Source organism: Amblyomma mixtum, chromosome 1 (genome assembly GCF_055824585.1).
Source record: "Amblyomma mixtum isolate Tamu chromosome 1, ASM5582458v1, whole genome shotgun sequence".
NCBI classification, from domain to species: Eukaryota; Metazoa; Arthropoda; class Arachnida; order Ixodida; family Ixodidae; genus Amblyomma; species Amblyomma mixtum.
In genome coordinates this window covers 126,758,583-126,764,582 of record NC_143012.1, presented here as the reverse complement: position 1 = coordinate 126,764,582, position 6,000 = coordinate 126,758,583, and positions in this window count along the sequence as shown.

Sequence of the window (6,000 nt, the reverse complement as noted above, 5' to 3'; positions counted from 1 at the left end):
CTTATAGTTTTTTCATGCGTTTTTGAGTGAAAGTGTATAGTAGGAGGTTCGGTTTTCTCAGCTTGCGTGGGTCCTGAGAAGTGTCAGTGTGAGCTATTCTCAACAGCTTTACTAACCAGATTATAGCACCCTCTTTTGAACTGGTTTGCTCGGAGGGAAGTTGAGTGCTTGCTCGGACATGTGGTTGAAGTTTCAGAGACGCCTCAAATAATTTGGCCGACGTAATAGAAGACAACGTTGCGAACGGGAGAGGGCTTCTGGCATGCTTCTGCGACAAATTAGCCCAAGTCGTCTCTTCGTGCAGCAGCGGTGACTGCTACCAGCCGAGACTCGTCTGCCGGGGGAGGAAGCTGTCACGACCCAACTTGAGACCCGCGATGTAACGTTGGTGCGTTCAACAGCGGAAATTTCGAAAGGTCGTTTGACCCCCAAGATGACCCCACCAAAAAGAATGACTAGCTGGGAAATGGTCGATGGAGCTCTTCCCACGCTCGGCTTGGTGACAACGACCTTCCCTTCTAGAAGCGACCGACGATACGACAAGGGAAGAAAGGAATTCACCTCGTCTGAGAAGACCCGGAACGAATCAGAGGAAGCCAGCGCAGCTGCGGCCGCGGCGCCATCATGCCCCACCTGCGTTCGATGGACACGAGCTGCCAATGGATTCTACACGGCCGCAGTAGTTCACCAGGATCAATGCGTTAACGGGCTCTCCTTTCGAGCTCGAAATTCAGCACAGGCTGAGGAAGTAGCCATTGCGCTTGCCGCCTCGGACTTTAATTCGAGGGTAATCGTGACAGATTCGCGTCGAGCCTGTCAACACTACCTGGCTGGCGAGATTTCACCTTTAGCCTACAGTATATTAAAGCGCGCAGTGAGGGAATCGGACCCTTCGCCCAAACGCATAGTTTGGACTCCAGGCCATCAGGGCGTTAGAGGTAATGAGGCTGCGGACGCGGCAGCCCGAGCGCTTACCTACCGGGCACCTCACCCAGGCTCTTCCGGCTCGGAGATTGTGCAACCGCTTCTGCGGTTCAGAGAAATTCTAGACGACTACTGCGAACGCCATCGCCTTTTCCCGGTCCCTGCTAAGGGCCTGAGTAAAGCTGATGAGCGAACTCTGAGGCGCTTGCAGACCAACACTCTGTTGTGTCCTGCAATAGTAAAACATTTCGACCCCAAAATTGATGGGCGCTGCCCTCACTGTGGGGAAGTTTCCGATACCTTCCACATGGTTTGGGCCTGTCAAAAGAATCCTTCCCTTCCCCCCAATCCTTCCCCTTCCCGAGAGGCATGGGAGGCAGCCCTGCTCAACTGCTCGGGGCTGGAGTCTCAAAGGGCTCTAGTCCAACGGGCGCGAGTAGCGGCCTCGTCCAGCGGGGTCCCGGACTAAGGACTCCACCTATGTAAAGGGCCATTTTTGGTCTGCAAACTCTCCTGTTGTTTATTAAAACTTTTCACCACCACCTAACAGTATGGTTGCATCGCAGTGCAAAAGAGCTGCAGACTTACGTTTCCTCCTCGCCAGTTCCCACGGGTGGACTTTACAACAGGTGTCTTCGTTTGCTGTGTTGTGTGGTTCCGATCTTTGTGTCGCGATGAATTGCCGCCTGGTGAAAGGGCGGAGCCTTGCGCTATTTAACCTGCGCCCAAAGTGAGCACGAACGCTCTGAACTTTGGGTAATAGGTTCATCCAGTGGCTCTGAACCTTGGGTAACAGGCTCATCCAGATGCTCTACGTTATGAACTCTTAATTTTTGATTCTTTGCTTTTCTGCTTTTCATTACGTACATAAGTGTCTTAAAAAGTTCCATTACAGCTGCTTGTTTTCGTACCCCCAACCCTCGGAAGTTCAGACCGTTTCCTCCTCCCGAACGAGCCCCCTTGGTGATGCCACAACTGGTCATGCTGCCTCGACCTGTAACAAGTGGTGGCAGCGGTGGGATGCTGCTACACGCCCCGTAACAGTGTATATTTCAGTGTGCACTTTCATTCCATGGGCCTGGATCAGGGCTGTGTGCGAGGTACTTTGAGCAGCTAGGAGTGTAGAACACAGTTCAGTTAATTTGCGTGGTCAGTGCTTCACGTGCCTAAGTAGCTTTATGTGCATCATATTCACAGTGTTTTGGGCTCCAGCGATGAATGTAAATAGCTTATGCCGCTCTGTTTAGCCGCAAATATGTATAAATACACTCACTCTCTAATTTGTCTATCTTTAACGTTTCATTTCTTGCGTTTACGTTTATATCCATGCTTCGAAAATATTTTGAAGCACGGAAGTGCACCGCACAACCGCGCATTTCAATGGGTGAGTATCTATGTGATGGAACTCTTTCAGAGTAGTCGTGTGCTTTTCAGCAGGGTTCGTCAGCCAACACACAAGAAAGCTTATTTTTCTCATATTGTCGTAGTCATTCATAAAGCGAAGAAACCGGTTGGCACGATTGGTTCAACGCTTTCTGGCAGTACAAGAAAAAAAGTTATTTTCTTCATTGATGGTTTGCGATAACTATTTAGCAAACGATCCTCCGCAGCTTGCAAGTCATGGATCTCATTGTCTTATAAGGGCATGACAGAATGCCGTGGAATGAGCGAAATACAGTTGAGAGCAGTGTGTTTACTTCGTTCCCTCATGCATATAAATACCAGTGACACGTTATGTTACCGGCCTGCTGTTCGGAATCTGGTGAAGAAGCTTCTACTGCTCATGGTGCACTATCTCTATATTTGTACGCCATTGCATGAAATCTTAGTTTTCAATATCTTTATACCTTTTGTGCTTTGATTCATGAAAGTGTGAAACCAGCAGTTAATGTCACATGTATGTAGCATCCCCGTTCGATACTATGTGTAAGTTTGTTCCACATCGCACGTCGTTACAGGCGCGCTAGCAGCGGCGGCTACTTTTGCAAGCTGCTCATGGAAGGAACCATAATTGTCAAAAAACGAGCAGGCACGCTGCCTCATCGCAGCAACGAAGAGGCCGCGGTCAAGCTGTGCTGATAAACCGAGTCTCGTTAAGAGTCACAAAAAACCGCTGCTGCTGCACAAACCAGCGTCCTGTGCGATCAACCCCCCGCTTCCCTCATCATGGGCGATGATACTTCGAACAACACCATGGAAGACAACAAAATTTTCTATTGGACGCAAGAAGCTTACTACCCATATGCAGCATTCTCACCCGCTTTATGTGCCTGTATCGTACAGCCACACTCCACGCCAACGGCGCAGACAGCAGCCATCTCAATGCTACACAGGCCGGGCTTCAGGTTTGATTTATTGAGATTTAACGTTCCAAAGCAACTCAGGCTATGAGGGACGCCGTAGTGAAGGAATTCGTCTTCAGTTTGTGTCCTGCCGAAGAGCCCAACGCAGAAGACGTAGTCCAAAACATCAGTCGTGCTGCTCTCAACAACCGCCAACAGGGGCCCACAAAGTAGATTCCCCTTAAGAAGTCTTCAGGGTCAAGAAGAGCAATTCTCGTGCTGCCAGTTGAAGTCAGAAAAGAGGCTTCTTCTGTAAAGGAGTTCGCCGAACGAGCAATGCGTGATGCACCTCACAGTCGCCCCCAATTGCTATCTACCAAGCAACCCAGCGTTGATCCCGTTAAAAGAAACAGCGCCCATTGTTCACCTCCAATCTTTGAAAAAACGCACGCATTTACCAAAGAATACAAAAGAGAGCCGAGATAGGTCCATCTACTGCTACAAAGAAGAATGAAATGTTGAAATAGGAGGTTACAGCCGCACCGGGCATTGCCCCTTTCTATAACTTGCGACAAGCAGGGACCGGACCTTCCGGCGCAAAGACCTCGGAGGGGATTGTACTATCCCCCCTGAAAGTGGAGTTTTCCTGCCGCGCAGAGGAAGAGCGAAGGTACAGGGCAGTCGTGGAGAGGGGGGCTGGAAAATGGGGTAGGTTCTCGCTTGCTGTGGTCCGTGATGTAGCGTGTTGCCTTTGTGCTTCATGGAATGATTGATTGACTAGGGTTGCAGAAAACGAATGGGTGTAAGAACGATTGATAACATAGATCGAATCTCACCGTTGCTATAGTCTTCCATATTTATCTGTGCGGGGTTGTTTGAGCGCCCGTCTCGGCTGCGGGAGGTGGGTGGTTCGAAACCGACCCACCGCCGGGCACCCACCGGTCAAAAGGGTACAAGCGTCCCCCGGCCTGGCGCTCGGCTTCCTTTAGGGGTGTACGTTTGGGAGAAGTGAAAGAAAAAAAGGGCCACAAATTGGGCTTATGCCGCACGAGGCGGACTTATGGTTGCTTGGCAGGGGAACTTATCACTCATCCGCCAAGGCAACTGTTTGGTCTAAGACCCTTTTCCCAAGCATTTCACCCTAGAAGAGCCGAGCACCAGGCCAGGGGAAATCTTGTACCCATTAAAGAAACCGGTGGGTACCCGGCGGCACTGGGGATCGAACCCAGCACCTCCCGAATGCGAGGCGGATGCTCTACCACAAGGCCATGCTTCGGTGCCAAAAAAAAATCCTCCTGTGCTAACTTCTGTCGTATTGTGACTCAACCACTGACCACAAGGTAGGTTATGATGGTGTCCGTTTTTTCATACTTAACACAGCAAGTTGCCAAATCGTCTGGAATCGGCGAAAAACTTAGATCGGCAGCGAACAGAATTCACGTCGAGGCGAGCGGAGCAGCAGCCATCACATGCTTCGCAGCCTGGCGACAGCTTCGAGGCAGGCAATGTTTCGGCTTGGGACTCGGCTGGGCAGCTCGAGCCGTTGACTCAATGTGGGTGCCGCCTGCACGTTGAAATTAATGTATATGTATGTATGTATGTATGTGAAAAGAAATTCAGTAAGAAGAAAAATATGAAACACCACAAAAAGGCATTTCACAATAAAGAACAGTGGTTCCTGATGCCCTTACAGGCTGTCTACCAAGTTGACGTTTCCAAATTCCCTGAGTTTTCCAGGTTTTCCATGAGTGCATTTGTTAAATTCCCTGAGTGACACATTACTTTGGTTTATGCGAAAGCAGCGTGACACAAAGCGTGGTATCTCTCTCCAGTAAGCATGTTAAAAAATAAAAAAAAAATAAAAATAACGATTTAGTGCTATTTGAATAGTAAGGAGTAGCTTTTATTTCATTTCAAAGAGAAACATAAGGGGAGAGTACCAAAATGCATAACAAATCGAATATGTTCGAAAAAATGCTAAAACAAACTGTGAATCGAAATGAACATTTTCAAATACGAAATAAAAAGAAGATGCACGCGGAAAGAAATACTTTCAAATATGAGATATTTCTATCTACTGATAGTAACCGCATTGGTGCGATTCTCTCTCAACAAGTCTATTCAGATGAACTGCAGATTACAGAAATTTCAGTTTGTAGAAATGAAATAGTGACAAACCTCAATGTAACACTAAAAAGTCAACCTCAAGTTCGTGCACAACGTTTCAGTGTTGTTTCACTATTTTAGAATGTTTATTTGTTTGGATGAGGGACACTTGGATCTCGGCATCAGCCAACAATTTGTTTTTTCAGCTCAAGCTCTTTCACAGAATCGGCGACACACTTCCCTTCCCGTTACTCCCTCAGTGCATCAGCCCTTTCTGCTCTCGTCCCCTCCAGCTCCTCTTTCTATCGTGCGTTGGTGGTGGCACGGACCATTTGAAGCATCCTCTGGGTCAGCTGAACGTTGGCAACTCCTCCAGCCGACATTACGGCGTCATACACGATTCTTGGTGGGTACAGCCGAAATAACAAGACGCAGACACAGAAAGGAACACGTAGAACGTAGACGAAGCTGACTGTCAACTAAAATTTTATTGGAAAACCCGCGCTTTTTGTTTCCTTGTCAAAAAGATCTTGCTTTTATCTCCCGTGGGGTTCGTTCAAGAAGGAAATTTCTTTTCTTGATAGAGAGATTGATGGTGTACTAACGCACCGCTGTCCTGTTTCCCGTATCGCCAATGCCTCCAGGATCTCACGTGTCACTTGGTCTGCAAACCTTTTCATGACTTGAA